A 20,928-nucleotide genomic window follows, 5' to 3' on the forward strand; every position below is an offset into this window, starting at 1 on the left:
TGGCATCCCTCCAAGTAAAGTTGGAAGGGACTTATTTCAGAAAGCCACTGCTTATTAGTGTAGACCAGGCGTGGAAGACATTTGGCCTTCCAGATGTTGCTGAACTACAACTCCCATCAGCCTCAGCAAGCATGGCCAATGGCCACAAATGATGGAAATTGTAGTTCAGTAACATCTGTAGGATGGGACGCAGGTGGCGCTGTGGGTTAAAGCCTCAACGCCTAGGACTTGTCGATCGAAAGGTCGGCGGTTCGAATCCCTGCGGCAGGGTGCGCTCCCGCTGCTCGGTCCCAGCGCCTGCCAACCTAGCAGTTCGAAAGCACCTCCGGGTGCAAGTAGATAAATAGGGACCGCTTACCAGCGGGAAGGTAAACGGCGTTTCCGTGTGCGGCTCTGGCTCGCCAGAGCAGCGATGTCACGCTGGCCACGTGACCCGGAAGTGTCTCCGGACAGCGCTGGCCCCTGGCCTCTTAAGTGAGATGGGCGCACAACCCCAGAGTCTGTCAAGACTGGCCCGTACGGGCAGGGGTACCTTTACCTTACCTTTAATATCTGGAGGGCCAAAAGTTTACAACCCCTGGGGCAGACGCTTCTAAGCTAAATGGGTCAATGGTCTGACTCAGTATAAGGTATATTGCTCTATTCATCATGCCCCTAAAATATCAAATTTATATAAGGAATTAACTCCCAGTATAGGGAAGTGTTGCTAGAAATTAACTTTATCAAGTCAGAGAAAGTTTCTCAGGCCAAAGTCCAATGTGAATGCAAGGAGAAGTGACCACAGATAATGAGATGACTAGAGAGACCAAACTTACCCATAGAAATGATTCCTTAGGAGGCGGCATAGAATCAATGCATTTTATCAAACAGGCCACAATTCGCTCACCTAAAGTCTAGTGAATTTAATGCAGCGATGCTATTGGTTTTAATGGAACATCAGTTAGATTATTTACAGTGATACCTCGGGTTAAGTACTTAATTCATCCCGAAGGTCCGTTCTTAACCTGAAACTGTTCTTGACCTGAAGCACCACTTTAGCTAATGGGGCCTCTGCTGCTGCTGCACCGCCGGAGCACGATTTCTGTTCTCATCCTGAAGCAAAGTTCTTAACCTGAAGCACTATTTCTGGGTTAGTGGAGTCTGTAACCTGAAGCGTATGTAACCTGAAGCGTATGTAACCTGAGGTACCACTGTACTGGGAAACAAATCACCACCAGAAATGTTCTCTAGTTGTGGTTGATTATCCCTGGTGCTTTATGCAGTAAGGCTAAGATTTCAGAGGATTGCGTTCTTTTACTTCTGCCACACTATGGACCCACAATATACATAGACACGGTAGTGTGGCACAGAGGTGGCTCCCATAGAGCTCCCCAGATATGGTGGACTACAACTGCCCCCACCCTGAGCCAGCAAAGCCTATGATCAGGGTGGTGGGAGCTGGATGGGTGTCCAAAACATCTGGAGGGCACCATGTTGACTACCCTTGGTGTGGCTGGTTCAGATCTCACCTCTGCCACAAATTCTGTAGCTGTCCAGAGGCAATATAAATCTGACCTCATCTGTAAAAATAGGCATTCTGATACTGAGTCACCTTACTAGGCAAGGACTGTTGTAGTTATGTATGTGCAGTCCTTTCAACGTCAGAAGTGCTATTATAAATGCAAAGTGTATAAAACGCCAGGAAATAACACATTGAGATCATGGAATGAGAATTAGTTTGAATGATAAACAGTGCTTTCCCCCCTGGAGGTACCCAATGGTACGCAGTACAGGCACATTTCCCCCCAAAGGTTAAAAGTGTGGCACTTACTGCAACAACTTCATGGTGAGTACTGGCACCTTTTTCCTATAAACATATATATGTTGTTGTTGTTGTTTAGTCATTTAGTCGTGTCCAACTTTTCGTGACCCCATGGACCAGAACACGCCAGGCACTCCTGTCTTCCCCTGCCTCCCACAGTTTGGTCAAACTCATGCTGGTAGCTTCGAGAACACTGTCAAACCATCTCGTCCTCTGTCGTCCCCTTCTCCTTGTGCCCTCCATCTTTCCCAACATCAGGGTCTTTTCCAGGGAGTCTTCTCTTCTCATGAGGTGGCCAAAGTATTGGAGCCTCAGCTTCAGGATCTGTCCTTCCAGTGAGCACTCAGGGCTGATTTCCTTCAGAATGAATGGGTTTGATCTTCTTGCAGTCCATGGGACTCTCAGGAGTCTCCTCCAGTACCATAATTCAAAAGCATCAATTCTTCGGCAATCAGCCTTCTTTATGGTCCAGCTCTCACTTCTATACATCACTACTGGGAAAACCATAGCTTTAACTATACGGACCTTTGTTGGCAAGGTGATGTCTCTGCTTTTTGAAGATGCTGTCTACATATATATACAAAGGATTAAAAAGAAGGATGGCATGGAAATGAATGTTTTTGTTTATCTTCGGAAAATAGCATTTTGAAGTACAGCTATCATTCTCAGCTCTTTTATCCTTACACAAGTTCTGTGGGAAATGTTATGAGGCCTTCCCTGAGAAACTTAGAGAACTTTATAGTTGAGCCATTCTTTGAACCTGAGTCTCCCGTATGCAAATTATGGGTGAAATTCAGAATCGGTGCATGGTTCTCCTCTCCTTTCCCTGTGTGCTGATCTGGGGCGGGGCTTTCTTAAGCATATACGGCGCTGGGGTGCAAAGATCCCCCCCCGGCACCCCCCACGTTGCCCAGTCCCAGGCTCACAGGAGGGCGGAGCGGGCCGCCTGCCTCAGCATCTCGCTGGCTCGGTCGCCTCCGAACTCGCGGTGCAGAGCCGCCCGGAGCAGAAAAGCCCACCACAGCACTCTGACCGACAGGCGGGCTCTTCCCTGGACTCAACTCTCGGGCCCCGGACTCTCAGCCTAGCGCCCCTGAGAGCCCGCAACCGGGTGCCCCACACCCCTAGCACCTATGGATAAGACGGCCCTCATCTGGGGGTCCTCCTGACCCGATTTCAGGGGGCGAAGCCCCGTTGTGCAAGTGGAAGTTCTCCAAGTTTCTGAGAATGAGGCTCCTTTGGTGAATTCCACCCATAACGCTTCGGTTGTCGTTCATAATGAATGAATAGTTAATTGTGGGGGTTCAGAGGTTACCCTTATTTTGCCAAGGCTGCCGGATGCAAGATTGGGGCCATGGGAGAGACGCCAAAAGGCCAGACAGAGAGGTTGTGAAAGTCACCCTGTTCCTTCCATGCAGGCAGTGGACAGCCAGTTCCATCAACTGCTCTGGGTGGGATAATATTTTTAAAAATCTGGAGCAAGACCTCTCATGAGCTGAGCCATGTTTGCTGTACCACAGAGGCCTTCTAGTGATTGAGACAAAGGAACTTGGAAATAGGTGTGGCTGGTGAGCCACCTATGATTTCTGATAATCGTAGCTGGAGTTATGAAGGGGGAAGAATTGAGTGGCACAGTTACACCTTTCCTTCTGGCTGTGCTGAGCTCAAAGGTGTATTTCACCACAAAATAAGTAGTTTGTAAACAGACCTTGCTGGGTGCCATTTTTATGCTGTTTATTCAGTGTGTATATTCAGAGCAAGCAGGATGGCTTATGATGCAGCCTGTATCTTTGTACCACAAAATCAGAAGACAAGGAGGCCATGGTTTCTCTTGCCCTCCTCCACCTTATTGTACATCATCTAAGGTCCCCTCCAGACTGGGTTTTTTTTTTGGGGGGGGTGTATTCTGCAATATGAAATAATGGCATTTATACTGGACAAATCCACATGCTATTCCACCATTTGTGATGCTTCCCCAATGCTATCACATTGATGTTTCCAGAGGAGCAACAGCATGACAAAAGCAGGAAAAGAACATTTGTGGTATGAAAAGTTACAGGATTACAGCCAGAAGCTATAGTTAGTATATATGCTAATTGACACAGTACGACCCTGAACTTTTCCAGGTGCAAAATGTATTGAACATGGGGTATGGACTAGGACTGCGCTCATAGCATCTAGAACAACAAACAATAAATAATGCACAATAAAAAGGATATCTGGAGGGGCCCTGTTATCATTTCCAAAAACAGCTATTTGAAATTTTGTAGGCGTCAGTCAAAGAACTAGAAAGTCTCTTCCTGTCTGAGAAACAATGTCTATAACATATGCCCCAAGCGATTTTTTTCATTCTTTATTGTGTTCTTTTCCTACTTGTGTATGGGTTATATTTGGAAAATAAAAACTTTTTTTAAAAAAAAAAACATTAACAATATATCAGCTCCACCCAGCAGAGAGAGGCCTGCTTTGATCACACTGGAATTTACCTAACTTCCAAGAACCTGACTTCTGCTTTATAGGAAGAAGCAGCAAAACACACACACACACAAAATAAAATAAATAAATACAGGTGTGGCAAGGTCTGGACTTGGATTTATCGCACAGTCTCTGCATCAAACTGGTGCTTTTAAATTCAGGGACCAAGTCATGAAATATCAGGTGAAATAGGAAAAGCTTTCCTCCAGAATTCATGCAATGGGAGCAAAACACATCTCCAGCAGATGGTAGGTAGCCCTTGGCACTGTCCCAGGTGGGAACCTAGTAAACTAGAAAGTGAGGTTATATTATCTGTAATGGTTTAATTCAACTGGCTTGTCCGTCATGCAACAATCCGACATCAAAGTACAAAAATAATAGGGCATGGCATACAAGGGCCTGGTTAGCATTATGTACAGTAATATTCTATCATTATCCATCCTTCCTGCTTCAAAACACACCAGTCTGCATTACAGTGAGGCTATTAGGGCAGCTTAATTGCAAGCATTCCCTGTTACTTCATTCATAGACTGCAGCCAAAGGCAATATTATAATTACAAACCAGAATGTTTAGGTGTATGAATGTGCTAGGTGCTGTCAGGAGTCCCCTATGTTCTTAATCATTATAGTGACGATAATTTCTTCACTTAACTTGCTTCAGCACTGATTTGTTCCAATGCCCAAGTTTTCTTTATATTAATTTTCTGTCTTACAATTTCAAATATTCATTTTACATCCTTAGGATATCAGTGACTTCCCTTCTTCTCTTCCATGGTTCATTTTGCATATCATAAATCTCTGCATATTTTTAAAAAACACTATACCAATCAGCATTCCATTATTGCATCCATCAAAACTTGTTTACACTGCTGAATTTATCTTAATGCTGCCAGCACTTTCAGCTGTACACAATTATTTCCCATATATTCAATATACATTTTCCAATCTTTTTTAAACATATGTTCTTCTTGTTCTCTTATTCTATATGTTAAGTCCGTGAGTTGTGTATATTCTGTCAATTTAAGTTGCCATTCCTATTTGGTTGGGACCTCAATCGTTTTCCATTTTGGGGCTAACAAAACACAGGCCGCAGTTGTAGCATACATAAATAACCTTTTCTGACACCTGGGGATTTCAGTCTTAATTATCCCCAACAGAAAGGACTTTGGTTTTGGGGGGGAAAGTACTTTAAAACATTTTTTTCAATTCATTATAGATCATTTCCCAATACTCTTTTACCCTTTTACATGTCCACTACATATGAAAGAATGTTCCCTGTGCCCAATACACATGTATGTTTTCATACACGTTTTTATTAAATTTATTTCAGTTTATCTCTCTCCACAACACAGGGCTGAACTATGCTGGCAAACGTTGCAGGGCGAAAATGAAGAGCTTGTGGATCGAGACCCAGTTCCCAACTCCCTGAGCTATCAGTTGTGCTGAACAGCAAGCAATTCCAGCTTAGACACTTGCACAGCATCCCTGAACTCTCTCTGATCTGGGGAGTTGGGTGGCACCTGAAGGCCAATCCTCTGACATCTGATATAAGCTTCCAGATCTACAGGTTTCCTGCACTCTAGGTAACTTTGGGAAAATGTTTGTTCTTTCATGCCAAGTCACCGGTCTATAACCTGGCATGCATCCTCATTTTGTAAATAGTTAATAAAGTTTATATTTTATGGACATCCTGGATGTCCATAGTTGTTCACCTAAGAATAAGGCAGTGTTATTTTGCTGGGAATCACAAGTAGGGAGAGTGATGCTTCACTCAGGTCTTGCCTATAGGCTTCCCACAGGTATTCCCTCCACTTTACCAAAGCCTGCATAATTGTGGAGCTGTGTGGTTATTCACTCTGAGCCTTAGGCATTGGGTAGGATAAATATATATATAATAAATACACTAAATAAGCAAAAGAAGCTTCGGGGAGAGGAGCACAACTTATTTTTTGTACATTTAGTTTTCTGCCCTTCCTCTGAAGTCCTTGGAGGTGTGTCTTGAGGTGCCTGTACGGTAAGCTTAGGTTGAAAAGAAGTAGATTTCACAACGCCACTTGGGGCCAGAGCAGACACTGCATGCAGACGCCTGCAGCATTGTCCCAGTGGCCTTTGGTGAACAGGAAAAGCTGCTTCCGAAGAGGCAATTGAAATTGGCAGAGGGAAATGGGCTACTACACATTGTTTCCCTGCCCACTTCCCAATCCACACCTGCTCCCTGCATATCTCTCAGACCCCCAGTGGTGTTCCAGATGTGTGTTTGCCTATACTTGGAACTCCATGGAGTGGGGAAGGAATGCTAAGGAGCAAACCTGAGATGGTTGCATGGGCCCTTATACGCTGCCTCTTGGCAACTCCCGCAGCCGGGTTTGGCTGGTGCCAAACGTATTGCTCTGCTCTCCTTTGGACCACATCAGTGTTAGGATCATCCTACTCGCATGTAGGACCCTGGCAGAGACACATGTCCAACTGACATGTTCTCTCCCTCCTGGTCGGTCGTTTGGGAGCTTCAAAAGCTTTCTCCAGCCCAAACATCACAGCGATTGATACCAAAAGGCATTAGCACACTTAGGGATCCTGCAGAGTATTTGCAGTTTGTGTAACAAACTCAATAGCACAGCATTTTGGCTAATCTATGTTTATTTACATATAATACACTCAGAGCATTCTGACTTAGCTCCTTCCTCTTTCTCATCAGAGAGCAAAGAGAAAGAACAAAGGACAATAGTCCCACATCACGGAAATAGGGTAATACCAAACATCCTCTCTCCGTCACTTCCCACTATGTGGAATGAAAACATACACCGTCAGGTGACAGACAACAATCCCATGACTGCAAGCACGGAGCAAAAATCCTAACAATCAGTGAGGCTAAGAGGTCTTGTCATTGTCATGGAATTCTACTTGATATTGATTCAGAGCAGAATTCCTACGTATAGTTAGCAGAGTAAAAACTTCAACACGTTGCAGGATTCCCCCAAAATAGACCAGAGGTAATTGTATTTCATCCAGCAGAGCTTTACTGCTACTGAAGGCAAATGAGCATAATGGTCACAAATCCAATACATTCAGGACTGGCACTGTCCATAAGAAATCCAGTTGCAGCAGACTTAACTTAAACTTACAATAACTTACAGTAAGTCTAAACCTTAACACTATACACTGGTACCTCGGGTTAAGAACTTAATTCGTTCTGGAGGTCTGTTCTTAACCTGAAACTGTTCTTAACCTGAAGCACCACTTTAGCTAATGGGGCCTCCTGCTGCCGCTGCACAAAGTTCTTAACCCGAGGTAATATTTCTGGGTTAGCGGAGTCTGTAACCTGAAACGTATGTAACCTGAAGTGTATGTAACCCGAGGTACCACTGTATACAGAACACCATACCAGAAGGAAAGAGATAGAAAGAGAAAGTGAAACCCAGGCTCCTTCTGGTCTATTATTATAATCAGCATGACCTTGACAGAAAAAGATAACAGAACCAGTTTAAGCCGGCTGTGCTCAGCTTCCCTGAAGGAATAACCCAAACATCATGAACCTGCTGCTTGTTTCTTTCACACAGAGAAGCTTCCAGAACCCTCTCGAATTAAGTAGAATAGGAAAGATCTCTACACAACAGATCAATAATTTCTGTACTAAAAAATGCAAACCGACAGTCATCAGAGCATGCCAGGACCTCCATACGCACAGGCTAGGCTTGCGCCCTGGAGAGATCACGCAGGAAAAACAACACAGGAGACAGTGGTTACGAGTTACCAGTCTCTGCAGCCTCACTGGGCACTGTGATTCTTCACCCCAGGAGGTGCAACAACACACACACAGAGAACATCGTGCCTCTTTCACCTCTTAAGTTAGAGATAACTGCAGCTATATAGCTGGTGGAGGTGAAGTAGAAAATATTGCTGTGCTGAGAAGAATTAAACTTCATGCCGGGCCTGCACCACTCAAAATCCAGCAAACTGAATATAGCCCACCAGTCAGATATGGCAGCCCACCCAATAAAGGCTTTGCTTTTGCCTCCTGCCAAATACAAGAAAGCAAGAGAGCTGCTAAGCAGGCTACCTTTCACAATAATTTGCTCTTATTGTTTTCTTGACATCCGCACCAGCAAAGGTAACAACGTACCCCAGTGTGAGTATACTGAGAGAGAGCCAGTGTGGTGTAGTGGTTAAGAGCGATGGACTCAAAATCTGGTGAACTGGGTTCGATTCCCCATTCCTCCACATGCAGCTGATGGGTGACCTTGGTCTAGTCACACTTCTCTGAAGTCTCTCAACCCCACTCACCTCACAGAGTGTTTGTTGTGGGGGAGGAAGGGAAAGGAGAATGTTAGCCGCTTTGAGACTCCTTCGGGTAGTGATAAAGTGGGATATCAAATCCAAACGCCTCCTCCTTTCTTCCGCTTGGCAAAAGCATTTGATTTACGAAGAGAGCTCCTCAAGTCCCATCTGTTTATTGCTCAAGACCCAAGAGAGTGACCATGAGTCAGCAGCTGGCTTCAGTTTGAATTTGCCAGATGTCAGCGTTTGAACTGGCTTGTCATTGTTCCTCTGCCATTGAACCCGCCTTCCCCAACATGGTGCCCTCCGGTTGTTGTAGCCCCCATCAACCATGACCATTAGAGATGCTGCCTGGGGGTGATGGGAGTTGCAGTCCAAAATATCTGAAAGGCATTGGGTGGAGAAGACTGCATTAAATTCTACAGGTCAGAGACTTGTGTTAAGATTTGAGCTTTTTCCAGCTAACCCTCTATATACCTTTAATGTACATTTCCCTCCTCAAAGTCTGAGCACTGTAGTTTATCCCTCACAGTTACAATTTCTAGTACAGTGGTACCTCCGGTTACATATGCTTCAGGTTACAGACTCTGCTAACCCAGAAATAGTGCTTCAGGTTAAGAACTTTGCTTCAGGGTGAGAACAGAAATTAGGCTCCGGCGGCGCGGCGGCAGCGGGAGGCCCCATTAGCTAAAGTGGTGCTTCAGGTTAAGAACAGTTTCAGGTTAAGAACAGACCTCCGGAACGAATTAAGTACTTAACCTGAGGTACCACTGTAGCCCTCAACCAACTACGGTGCCCAGAATTCTTTGAGGGTGGAAATAGGCTTCAAATGTGCTTTAAAAGTATAGTGTGAATAAGTTTTGATGGATGTAATAAGGGAATACTGAATGTTTTAGTTTATATAAGATATGCAGGGATTTGTGCTATGCAAAATGAACCATGGAAAGAGAAGAAGGGAAGTCATTGCTACTTCAAGGTTGTTTAAATGAATATTCTAAATTGTAAAACAGGAAAATTATATATATATATATATATATATATATATATATATATATACATACACACATATATATATATAAATAAAAGTATAGTGTGAATGCAAGCGAGTCCAGAAAACCGTCTAAAAGCACCCAGTGTAAATTCTAACCTCTGAATCGAAGCAGGTATCAATATAAGCCTTGCTAATAGCTAAAAGGGATATCTCATAGGAACCCCGTAACTATGGATTGCAGGGGTTTGGACTAGATGATCCTCAGGATCCCTATCAACTCTGGAATCCTATGAATTTGTTTCTCTGGCCTCATGAGAGGAAGGGTAGAATTGCAAATATGAGTGAGGATGATATACATGTGGTTCTTTAAGCGTTGGGTGGCTTTTATTTCTGCAAGGGAAAGCATACTTTTGAAATATGTGCACTGTTATAGGGACATCTCTGCATATCCCCTGACAACAGGTAATATTTCACAGCTGGATTAATAAGTCTCTGCCATGGGTGTCTCCTCTGTATTGTTTAAGAATTTATCTGCTATAATTTACTCTGCTTTAATTGTTTAAACAATTGTTGAATTGTTTTTAGCTGGTTTTATTGCACTTTGTAAATAGATATTGGAACTGAGAGAGAGAGAGAGAGAGAGAGAGAGAGAGAGAGAGAGAGAGAGCTTGTTCCCACACTGGCTGGGCAAAATAGATCATCTATGTGATATGGCACAGCAGTGAGCCTGAGAATTGTGTATTTTCTTTCCACGGCAAAGCTATTCACAATGTCAAAATATAGAGTAACGTCCATGTTGGCCCAAAACTGGGACATAGATTATATTCCGTGCTAGACAAACTCAGGGTAGACTAATTGAAAGGAATTGCCAAAAATTTTGATGGTTCTACTCCGGGCAGAATTTAGTTACCTACACCCCTATATGTTAAACATTTTAGGTATAGGTGCCTATAATATATGTCCAATTCTGACCAGCCTATTGTGCATTTTTATTTTTCAAACTCAAAACCTAAACGTTTCTGCAATCCAGATCAGCGTTGACTCGAGTTAGGATCTCATAAGAATCTGTCACCAGAAATATAGAAAGCAGAGCAAATGGGAATTGCGGTACTTTCTCGTTTTATTAAATCGTTAAGTGTGAAGTCACCTTCTCAGTCTTGTAGAGCTTCCAGATCTTGAGGGTGGGGTGCAGCCATAGATGAGATAAGCAACCCTGTATAATCCAGTTGTCATCGTTTGCACTCCCCAAGCAGCCTGGCCAAGGAGCAGGGCGTGTCTTGAAATGAATGCAGGGGAAATGTCTCAATAATGCTGCCTGCCGAATATTTGGGGCTTTATGTGAGTTGGCTCACAGACCAAGGGGCTGGCTCTCTTTCCCGATTTAAGATTGCCTTTCTTTCGCCTGAGGGATTAATCATTCATTCCAGCTGAAGGTGGGAAAAGTACCGGTTGCGCTCTGAGAACACAGACATAAAATCAGGCCAATTGCTTGTGGTTTAATGAATCTGGAAAACCATATACTCTTTCAGTGAGCAGGTACATGACCACCGATTGACACAGACTGAAATAATTCTACACCCAAACATGCAGTGAAAGTTTGAATGAACACACTTTAAAAAAAAAAAAAAGTTATCATCTCCATCGTGTGTGCAAAAGGATTTTAAAAGTGTAACTAATCCATGTTAAACAATCTTAAATATATACTCAGTGCGGCTTCATTTCTTCTCAACAATAAGTAATCGCCAACATAGTGTTTCTTTTCATACTTCATCATTCATACATTTCAAAGATACCTCAGATGTCACATAAAACCCTGCCTCTTCTCATAGGAATTAGAAAACAAAACAAAGCAAAGTGGTCAGGTATCTAACATGTGCACACATTGCCATTGACTCTGCTTTCATTGCACTCTCACTATTCTGGAATGCAGTGTGCATGTAACATTATTCACAGTCCATACCTATCCTCAGGGCCGGCTTACCCATAGGTTCTAGGGGTGCAGGGCACCTGAATGCTGCGCTCTCAGGGGCGCCAGGCCGAGAGTCTGGGGCCGAGATTTGGAGTCTGGGAATTGAAGAGCCAGGCCAGCCAACAGCTGCTGCCGAGTGGAGCAGAGCCCATTGGAGCACCACAGGCTTTTCTGCTGCAGGTGCTGAGGCTGTCAGCCGGCTCCGCTCTCCTGCACGGCGGTCTGTCGAGAGGCCCGTCCAGCACATGCACGCTGCTCACACGAGGTGCACAGCTTCCCTCCCTCCAACCGTAGTGGGACAGGAGAGAGAGTTGTGTGCTCAACAACTCTGAGCTTCCCCCCTAAAAAAAACTCAACAACTTTTGCCTGCCCCCACCCAAAAAAATTGGGGGCAGTAGGCAGTTTTTTGCACCTTGGCACCACATATGCTAAAGACGGCCCTGTCTAACCTGTTATTAAAACCATAAGAAGAGCCTGCAGGATCAGGCAAAGGCCCATCTATTTCATTATTCTCATAGAATCATGGAATTGTATAGTTGGAAGGGACCACAAGGGTCATCTTTTTGCTCAGTGTGGGGTTCAAACCCATGACGCTAAGAGTCTCAAGCTCTACTGATTGAGCCGTCCCGGCACCTGTTCTCATAGTGGTCACCCAGATGTTTCTTAAGAAATGCTGCATTTTGATGCATTTCTCCCTAAATCTATCAAATGTCAAATTATCAAATGTCTACATTTGGTCCTCTTCTGACCCTAGTCAGGTAGTCCTGCAGCTGAATATAATAATAGTAATAGAATTAATAAATAATAATAATAATAATAATAATAATAATAATAATAATATATTTATAATATAGCTATACCCCACTCATCTGGCTGGGCAGCTCCCAACAGAATATTAATAATAAAAAGCGACAACATCAAACATTAAAAACTTCCCTAAACAGGGCTGCCTTCAGATGTCTTCTAAAAGTCAGATAGTTGTTTATTTCCATGATGTCTGATGGGAGGGCGTTCCACAGGGCAGGCGCCACTACCAAGAAGGCCCTCTGCCTGGTTCCCTGTGTAACCTCCTTTCTCACAGTGAGGGAACCGCCAGAAGGCCCTCGGAGCTGGACCTCAGGGTCCGGGCAGAATGATAGGGGTGGAGATGCTCCTTCAGGTATACTGGGCCAAGTTTAGGGCTTTCAAGGTCAGCACCAACACTTTGAATTGTGCTTGGAAACGTACTGGGAGCCAATGTAGGTCTTTCAGAACTGGTGTTATGTGGTCTTGGCGGCCGCTCCCAGTCACCAGTCTAGCTGCCGCATTCTGGATTAGTTGTAGTTTCCGGGTGACCTTCAAAGGTAGCCCCACGTAGAGCACATTGCAGTAGTCCAAGTGGGAGATAGCCAGAGCATGTGCAAGGACCTGCTTCTAGTCTCTGCTCTTGGAGAATAAGCGAGGCATCCTGTCCTCAGCATTGTGACCACAATCAAGGATGGGTGAGGCATTGGCAGATGCTAGGGCGCATGGAGTGGAAGTGTTGTATTAGGGATGGAGCAGGGTGTGCCTGCTGCCCTCAGGTGCTGTGGTTGCTTCTTTCTCATTAACCATGTTGAAATAAAGTTCAACTGTCGGTCTGTTTTGCTTCGTCATATGTCATTGGGAGGTGGAGGGAGCTTCACCAAAGACAGCAGAATGTTTTGGGCTGTCCCTGTCCACAATTCTGCTTTGCACCTCGAAAATATAAACATTAACTCACAATACAAGGTTAATACACGCACAGCTCCATAGGACACACATTCGAAAATCACACATACACATCATCCCTATGTCAGCGCAGCAGTATTTCAGACACAGCCCCAATGTTGTCATTACATCACTTTGATATCCCCAGTGTTGTTGCACTGATGCCCTGAGAGACCTGGTTGCCTTGCTTCCTCAAGAGTAGATGGATTGCTGATGGATACACTGACCATAAAGAGAGACACAGAGACAAATCCTATCTTCTGATCAGGATGAACTCTATCTCTAGATAGGTTTAGGAATATACCGGGTACTCAGAGAGGTAAGGGAAAGGGCTCAAATGCACTTTCTGCATTCCAGGGCTAAACTTTGGCACTGAAAGTAAGCCAAATCTAACCGCAGTGGCATTTACAGATAGGTAGCCGAGTTGGTCTGCCATAGTCAAAACAAAAAATTCCTTCCAGTAGCACCTTAAAGACCAACTAAGTTAGTTCTAGGTATGAGCTTTCGTGTGCATGCACACTTCTTCAGATACACTGAAACAGAAGTCACCAGACCCTTCTATATAGTGAGAAGGTGGGGAGGGGTATTACTCAGAAGGGTGGTGGGAATGGGTGATTGGCAGATAGCTGTGATGAGCCTGTAGACGACTCTTAACGGCTGCAATAGGTCTTACAGGAAAAAGCAAGGGGTGAGAAGGTGAAAAATGGCTTTGTCATGTATAATGAGATAAGAATCCAATGTCTTTGTTCAGACCAGGTCTCTCCATGGTTTTAAGTTTGGTAATAAGTTGCAATTCAGCAGCTTCTCTTTCCAGTCTATTTCTGAAATTCCTTTGTAATAGAACAGCTACTTTGAGATCTTGTATAGAATGTCCTGGGAGATTGAAGTGTTCTCCTACTGGTTTCTCTGTCTTGTGGTTCCTGATGTCAGATTTATGTCCGTTTATCCTTTGGCGTAAGGTTTGGCCTGTTTGTCCAATATAGAGAGCTGAAGGACACTGTTGGCATTTGATGGCATGCAGTGGCATTATGATATTATGACTCTGAATGCTAGTGTCTTGGAATCAGAGGGGGGCAGAGACCTGATGCAGTCATGTCGAGCTTGCAGGCTTTGGGGGGGGGGCTTTTAAAATATATATATTTAATTTTTATTTATGCTTTTCAGGTTTATACATTTCACTGATTTTACAATAATTCTGACATTTCAAAACTTGACTTCCTTCCTCTACTTCCTGCGGTTTCGTAAATTTATTTTTAATATCTTCTGTATATCCAAATTAACTTAATTTTCTCATTTATTCATCTACTTTAAATATATACTCTTATAAAACTGCAGGTTATTACAATAATCCTGCCAATGCTCTTATCTGTTTACAATTTATCTGCAAATATTCAATAAACCATTTCCATTCTTTTATAAAAAGTTTGTTATCTTGATTTCTTATTCTTCTGGTAAGTTTTGCCATTTCTGCATATTCCATAAGTTTTTGTACCCATTCTTCCTTTGCTGGGACTTCTGCTTCTTCCCATTTGGGGGCAAGTAACGTTCTTGCCGCTGTAGCCACATACATGAATAAGTTTCTATACAGTTTTGGTAGTTCTGTCCCTATAATTCCTGAAAGAAAAGCTTCTGGTTTTAAAAAAAACACACGTTATTTTAAACATCCTTTTCAATTCATTATATATCATTTCCCAGTAAGCTTTAACCTTACTAAAAGACCACCACATATGGTCAAAAGAACCTTCTTTCTCTTTACCTTTACAACACTTATTTGATTTAGATTTATACATTTTTGCCAGTTTATTTGGTGTTAGTTCCCATCAATATATCATTTTCATATTATTTTCTCTTAGACCATAACATTCTGTAAATCTTATATTCATATTCCACAATCGTTCTCATGCTACCATATATATTTTATGACCAATATCTATTGTCCAGGCTTCTCCAAGGTTTCTGGTCAGCCACTGTGCTGGACCCAAGTGGCTTGATCCAGCAGCTTCATCTTCTGTTCTGAGGTTCGGCCCTGGCTGAAGTGAACCCTTGCTCAGTTCATCCCGCACCTCAAGATTGTTCCTCTTGTGCTTACATCGCAAAGTTATATTGACTCTGCTGTGACCTCTTCCCTGTGATGGAGACAAGCTTTTCCTAATTACCGTTTGCCAGCTGCTGAGCTTCCAGTGAGATGAAGGCAAACTGCATTTGCTTCCAAGTTACTTTCAGCCTTTCCATCGAGAGCTTAGCAAAGCCAGATGTTTCTAAGTGACTCATCGTGGAGCTGCCTTTCTTGGCTAGACAATGCAACACTTTGGGACTACCACCCATTGTGCATCATTTCATCGCATGTGTGGTGTCCAGGTTCTTAGGCCTTGCAAAGCCCTAACTACTACTCAGTGACAACGATGAACAACAGGAGGCGAACAGCACTTCTTCTTGTAAGGTGTTAATCTCTCCCAAAGCCTAGGGCTGGATGACGCATAACCAATTTGTCAGATATGCAGTAGAAGCAGGTTTGCTCAAAGGTAAATCCCACTGTATTAAGTGGGATCTACTCAGAGGTAAATATGCACTGTATTGCACTTAATTTGCTCTTGTCTTGTTACTAGACATATGGAAACTTCAAAAGGACACATATGACTCAACCATACTGTTGAATTATCACAGTCCTGTATTGCTCTGCAGCCTAGAAACCAAAGTATTCTGTATTGATACTTTTCAGAAATCTGGCAGCCCCAATGTTAACATGTCAGGCACCAGAGGTCAAATCCACACCAAACATTTAAAGTACAGTCGTGCCTTGGAAGTCAAATGGAATCCATTCCAGAAGTCTGTTTGACTTCCAAAATGTTTGGAAACAAAGGTGCTGCTTCTGATTGGCTGCAGGAAGCTCCTGCGGCCAATCGGAACCCGCATCGGACATTCAGGTTCCAAAGAACGTTCGCAAACTGGAACACTCACTTCTGGGTTTGCGGCGTTCAGGAGCCAAAATGTTCAACTTGCAAGGCGTTCGACTTCTGAGGTACAACTGTACATGGTTTCCCCTCAAATCATCCTGGGAACTGTACTATAGCCATCACAGAACTTTATTTCCCAGCACCTTTAATACACAACAGTTCCCATGATTCTTTGCGGGAAGCCATATGCTTTAAATCACAGAACTGTAGAACTGGAAGTGACCCATACGGTCATCTAGTCCCTGCAATGCAGGAGTCTGCAGCTGTCCCATACAGGGATTGAACTTGAAACCTTGGTGTTATCAGCACCACGTTCTCACCAACTGAGCTATCCAGGAGAGAGTAAGGATGTAAAATAAGGATGCATCTAGACAGTATTTAACAATGACAGGTTTTTTGTTCCGTTTTGTTGAGGAGTATTGACTGGTTACCCCTGGTTAACCCTGAGCAACACAAAATGTTATTGGTGAAGATACTCCAGATATGAAACAATACATTTTTCCTACCCCAAGAAAGTGGATCACTAGGTTTTTACACACCAGGATCCTTCTCCCAGCATTCTAAGGGATTATGTTTAAATTAAAGCGGAAGAGATAGAGTTATCCCGGCCCCTTTACCCAGAGCCATCTTTACCCAGGGGTGCAAGGGGTGCAAGGGGTACGGGGTACCCAGACGCCAAATTCTGGTAGGCATCAAATGTATACCTACTGTATACCGATCCCTCTCAATCGACGGCAGTGAAAAGCCTCTGTTGCTCTGCTACTCTGTAGCATCAAATATTCCTGATGTGCTGGTCCCGGGGGCTAGCCGAGAGGCGAGGTCCGAGTCCAGTCTGAGGTCAATGGTGCAATAGGAAGGCAGTCCATAGAAGTCGAAGCTGGGTGCAGGGCAGGTAGTCGGGTGAGGTCAGGAGCTCTGGCAGGGAAGCAGGACAGGGTGCAGGCAGGAACAGACTACCAACAACATTGCTCCCACAACTTGGGACTGGGGCTGGCCGGCTTTTATCTGCCCCGAGGCACAGGGCAGCCCCGGTCCACAGGTGACTCGCCTCTCCTGGCCTGGAGGCGAGCACTCCTCCTGCGGGAACTTAGTTCCACCTCTCTGCCCTGAGCCTTTGCAGCTCAGGAGAGGCTGGAGGGTTACCGGACCCAGAGGCAACCTCAGCTTCCCCTGACGGGGCTGAGAGTGGAGCACCTGCAGGCAATGGGTCCTCCATCACCTCCGGAGCCAGAGCAGACTCAGCTGGTGCCTGCACCTAAGGATCCAGCACAGGTGAGGACCCTTCAGGCTCAAGCCCCAGCCCCGGCTCAGCTGGTTCTGGAGGTGGGGAATCCTGCGCAGGCTGGGATTCCTCAGGTTCAGCCTCTGAATCCGATTCCCAGGACATCACACCCGCCGAGTCAGGAAACAAAAGCAGTTTTCTCCCGCTGCATTGCTATTACAGGTGAGCAATTCCACCCCAAAAAAGGCTCAACAACTTTGGTTTCCCCCCTCCCAAAAAAGCTCGATAAAAGTTAATTTGGGTGCGGCAAAACTAAATTTGAGGGCGCTTGGCAGATCTTTGCACCCCGGCGGCGCATATGGTAAAGATGGCCATACCTTCACCTCTTGCAGTGCCTCCACAAAAGGAGATTGAATGGAGATAGTGGGTGAAACTAATGGGTTTCATTAAAAACATAAGAGTCTGCTGGATCAAGCCAATGGCCTATTTAGTCCAGCATCCTGTTTTCACAGTGACCAAGCAGATGACTGGAGGAAACCAGCAAACAACTATAATAATAATAATAATTTATTATTTATACCCCACCCATCTAGCATTAAGGGACCTCCTTCTTCTTTCCCCATAATTCAAACATTGGGGCACAGCTCTCAGATTGTATGTTGCTTTGTTGACCTAACAAATATTATTATTGCCCTGAATGATGGTGTTGTTTGGGTAGGGGGACCGGCTGAATCTGCTTTGCAGTGGGAAAGTTGTTGGAGCGATTTGGTGTCACCTGGCATTCTGGTGTCTTGCTGCTATGTGCAGGGCTTATGAAACTTCCTCGGTGTTCGAGGGCAAAACTGCAGTGGCATGTAGTGAGTGTAAACCCATTGCAATAATAGCGAAGGCACAGGCTTTACAAGGGGAAGTATTCCTGGCTTTTATTAGATTGAAGTCCTTTATCACAAATACCTTTGCAGCAGATACTGCAAACCAAAAAAGGGTTCAGAACGAGCTGCAATTAGGTATTGTGTAGCTAGGCATTTCAGTAAAGGTAAAGGTAAAGGGACCCCTGACCATTAGGTCCAGTCGCGGATGACTCTGGGGTTGCAGCGCTCATCTCACTTTATTGGCCGAGGTAGTGGGCGTACAGCTTCCAGGTCATGTGGCCAGCATGACTAAGCCGCTTCTGGCAAACCAGAGCAGCGCACAGAAATGCTGTTTACCTTCCCGCCAGAGCAGTACCTATTTATCTACTTGCACTTTCACGTGCTTTTGAACTGCTAGGTTGGCAGGAGCAGGGACCGAGCAACGGGAGCTCATCACCACTGCGCAGATTCAAACTGCCAACCTTCTGATCAGCAAGCCCTAGGCTCTGTGGTTTAGACCACAGCGCCACCCGCGTTTCAGTACACTGCAGCAAAGCTGAAGATCAGAAACCCTACAGTTCAAGAATATTGCATTTTGAGAGCTGGGTTGGTATAGGGGAGACTTTTTGAAATATAGCAACATGATAATATATTGAAATAGAGGCACATCAAAACCTGAAAGCAACTTGTAGACCTCATAGAGAGCAGTGGTCTTTTGAGCACTTAAGAGGACAGCAAACCAGACTGGATAAACATCTCTAAACTATGGTTGCTTGTTATGTTTGGAAACTCAAACCCTCTTTGGGTTCTAGTCTATGGTAGTTTGCTATGTCTGAAGACAACAGGTATGAAGTTCTTCAGTGATAATATTAGTGAAATAAATTGTCGTATTTGGGGCTTTGGACATACCTCAGTTGATTTATGAACAGGATTGTTTACTTTTTAAAAATGTGTTAATACCATCTGCTTGGGACCTGAGGTGCTCTAAAGAACAAGTCCAGCTTACTGCTTCAGGTAGAGAAGAAATTCACACACTTTTTCAAGCGGTTGTTGCATTTGAACATAAATAGGTGTATGCTTAGCATGAGGAGTTCTGAGCGACAAACCTGCTCATACAATGGCATCCAGCTTTTCGGGGGGATGCAGGTTTGTTAATTCAGAAACTTTCCAGAGTAGCTTACAGAACAAAATGCTGAGGTTAGAGAGAAACTGAGTATGGTTGATATCCAACTACTAAGGCATACTCAGAGAAGACTCCCGGATATAATCAGAATTAAGTCCATTGATCTCATTAGGTCTACTCTGAATACGACTCAGTTGGATATCACACTATGTTGATTCTGTGAGATGCTAAAACACGGATTCTCACCTCACCCCCAAGGACTTGAATTTGTCCGATTCATTCCAAATCACCCTTGGGCAGTGAAAACCTCATGAATCACGGCGGCCCACAAAATGAACCTTCGGCACCCGAACCTGCGGGGTCAAAGTTTCATAGAATACATTTCATTCGATTCACTCCCAAGTGGCACCAAAACCTTGCAAAAGGCCCCCTGAACCCTTTAGCAGTGAAAACCCTACATTTCACAGTGCCCCATAAAATGAGCCCCTAGAGCTCTAACGGTTTCGGCAAAAATGTGACATCTGCAAATTTACTCCCAAGTGGCGCCAAATGCCAGGAAAACGGGCCCTGTAACATTTGACGGTGCAAACCCCGTGTTTCATGGTAAGCCATAAAATGAGCCCTCAGCGCCCTAACCTGTGAGGTCACGGTTTCACCAAAAACCCAACATCGTCAGATTCACTCGAAAGTGGTGTCAAACCCCTGCAAATTAAACCCTGCAACATTTGGCGGTGCAAAGCTCACGTTTCATGGTAGGCCATAATTTGCCTGGGGGAACGAAAACCTTTCAGCCAGCCCTGACTAAAAGCTGAGAAATGCAAGTGACAAAAATATTCCTGACTTTATGAGATGTGGACCCAGGAAAGCTGGGCATTTCCCTTTTGGTGCTGAAAGCAGCTTTGTCCTGAATGCGACTGGGCCTGTGGCTCCTTCTTCCTGCTGAGCTGAGCTCCGACTGTCCTACTATGTCAGAGCTACAATAGGGCTTAGTCACTTCATTTGTCAGCCTGTCTTGACAGACAGAGCCTTTAACTTTAACTTTTGGCCTCTTTAAGAAGCAAATTCCTTGTGCGCTGCCTCAGAGGTGGAATTTCCTGTAGGTCGGGAAACAAAGCTCTTGCGAAACGAACGAAGTATGGCTTGCTGGAGGCAACGGGTCCTGTGTGAATCGTAGGTGAAGTCACACTACCGCTCAGCAGACTCACAGATGGGGTAGATAGCAGGTTGAGAGAGTCACTGTGGAGAGCCTGTTTGTTTATTATACCTTTTAAAATTTCACATGGAGGGTTGAATCCAAGGCAAGTCATCCTATTAGTGTGTGACAGTCCATCTACTCCTCTGCCTGCTACACATGCCCACAAACCGGAATCTGCTCTAAAGATACTTTCCTGGCTGCATTTTCACAGGTAGAGGTGGATAGGTGACCAACCTTGTGTGTGAGCGAATGAGATAGATTAAGAAAAGTTATCTGAAGTCTTAAATGTTATTTTCATACTGAAAAAGTGGGTCTGACTGCAAGATGGCAGTTCCCAGAAGGCA

This window comes from Podarcis cretensis (genome assembly GCF_951804945.1).
Source record: "Podarcis cretensis genome assembly, chromosome: 2".
Lineage (NCBI taxonomy): Eukaryota > Metazoa > Chordata > Lepidosauria > Squamata > Lacertidae > Podarcis > Podarcis cretensis.